Source organism: Cimex lectularius, unplaced genomic scaffold (assembly GCF_000648675.2).
Source record: "Cimex lectularius strain Harlan isolate CLEC.00 unplaced genomic scaffold, Clec_2.1 scaffold572, whole genome shotgun sequence".
Classification (NCBI taxonomy): Eukaryota; Metazoa; Arthropoda; class Insecta; order Hemiptera; family Cimicidae; genus Cimex; species Cimex lectularius.
In genome coordinates, this window is record NW_019393091.1 from 1 (window position 1) to 2,485 (window position 2,485).

General features: G+C 31.7%; 1 long non-coding RNA gene across 1 annotated transcript; it reads left to right on the forward strand.

The window, feature by feature from the left end:
- LOC112128102 lies at positions 1 to 324 on the forward strand. The gene is made up of 2 exons (XR_002910863.1): positions 1 to 56; positions 133 to 324. It is a non-coding gene; the product is annotated as an uncharacterized LOC112128102 (long non-coding RNA).
- The last annotated feature ends 2,161 nt before the right edge of the window (positions 325 to 2,485 follow it).

A 2,485-nucleotide genomic window follows, 5' to 3' on the forward strand; every position in this document is an offset into this window, starting at 1 on the left:
ACCAATTAAAAATATTGCATATTTACCCTTTGGAGCTGGTCCTCGAGTTTGCATCGGTAAATATCAACTAGTCATATATATTCTCTTCCGTGATTTAAAAAAATATAATTTCCTTTTATCAATTTTTTTAAGGAATGAGGTTTGCCATAATGGAAATGAAACTTGGCTTGTCGAAAATAATAGAAAATTTCTCCATAAAACTAGGGGAAAAAGCAAAATTCCCTGTGGAATTTAATAAAAGAAGCTTTTTTTTGTCAGCATCTCATGGCTACTTAAAAATGACAAAGATTAAAAGTAATATACATCAATAAAGCATAAAAGGTTTTTAATCATAAAATAACAAACCCCTTTCTAAAATCGTATAAGGTTGATTATTACGTATGTGGATGTGCGTGTTTTATCCGTTTTAAACATACAGAAATATGTAAACTTGTTATAATTCTGTGGAACTATATATTAGTCATAATGAAATAATTATTCAGATTTCGTGAGATGGGGTCGGGTGTGATGTAGGTTTCAGAAAAACATTTTCTTTATCGTGCCAACGTTTTTCTGAAACCTACATCACACCCGACCCCATCTCATGATATCTGAACAACTATCGATTAACGGTCACTAATCTCTGCACATAATCAAATAACTTATGTTTAACTAGTTAATCAATAAAATAAAATATTTTAATTAATGTTTATTAAAACCTATATTTAATACTCATTTGTTATACTTTCAATGTTTTATCTTTTTATTTCATGTCATCAGTTTATTATGTTCTGAAAACAGGTTTCTTTATGGACAGCAAAAACTATACAAATTATAAAACAGCTTTCTGTGAGATAGAACAATCATTCAAAATGGATATGTACAATAAATTTATAACTAAGAGTTGTTAGGATGACTGAAAGGTAGTACAATATACTACGTAAGTAACTACTCAATAGATTACACAAAATAAATGAAATCGATCTTTCCCTCTGTTCACAACTTGATTTAAGCATTAATTTTTCCAGTTATATAAACGAATATTAAAGCACTATCAAACAATAATATAAAATACGATCAGTCGGAAAGAGAGGGAGGGAGGGAGAAAGGGAGAGAGAGAGTGTGTGTGAGAGAGAGAAGGACAGAGAGTGGATGTAAAAGAATGTATTTATATTTTTGAGTTTAATATTTTTTACATTACCTCTCTGATTTTTTGTTTTAAATTTAATATGATTTTAAATGAAATTTGTGGAGCCGAGCGCGAGGTAAGTTTTGAAAAATGTATTTTTCTAAAAAAAATTAAGCTCAGGTGTGATGAAAATGAGGTGGGCTATATCGTAAATATTATAGAGTAGAAGTGCGTGTCTAGAGTAATTAACTAAGACAGTTTTTTTACGATCCACCACCCTTTTTCCTTCTCCTCTCACCGTCGTCTAATGTAATAAACATTACGCGGCCAAGTTAACATGTTTCTAATTTACACTTTTCACCCGTTCCACCATCTTCTCGTTTTTAACCGGCAACTTATCCCATTTCTTAAAAAGTTGTGCATACCACCTTACGTTAATTCCTTGAGACAAACTTAGAATGAAATGGAGAGAGAGACTTCGTAAGTCTACAGTTGGTGAGACAGTGTTCAAGCCAAGGTCCCGCCCCTCCTTTTTTTACTCATTTGTGTTCAACTTTCCCCGAGAGCTAATAAATCATATAAAAAGTGCTGGTTAATTACTTTGCTTGATAAAAGATCGGTTTTTTCTTTCCAAATTTGAATCATTATAATCCTTATCTTAAAAATAAAAGAGAGAACATAGCAAAACGCGTAATTACATTGTTGAAAACAAAGTGAATTATAAGTGGAAAAAATGCAACGTATATAGCTGCTCAAAATGGATAATTTAGATATGTTAAAATAAATCATACTTGACAAAGTTGCCCAAATGTTGATATTTTCAAACGCCCTCCTAACCATTTGACAAGTGGAAATAATGGCAAATAAACGCCACCAGTTTATTTATCCGACATATTTTTCACACATGGATAGCAGGAGTTTAAATGGAGTTGGTTTTATTAAGTTTACGAAATTTAAATTGACAAAAACTAAATCTTGCGAATAATTTTAAACTCATATTTCACTAGACATTTTATAAAATCAAAATTACGTAGGAAAAACCTTCTATTGAAACATATATCTGTTTTTCGGTAAACGGTTGAATGATCAGAGTACGCGGAAGACCTGACCCTTTATACCTGTGTAAATTATTTTATCTATAATGGAGTAATTAAAAACAAAAAGCTGATTGACAATAATTATAGCATTGTTAAAACGCCGTACGCTACTTTCATATTATTTACAGTTAATTAAGGTTCTTAGTTGAGATAAAAAAGTCAATGTCACGAGCGGGATTCGAACCCACGATCTTCGGATACATACGACGCTGCTCTACCACCTGAGCTATCGTGTCTTCGATCCACTCGGACACTAACTTCCCAATCAACCCCACCTTTT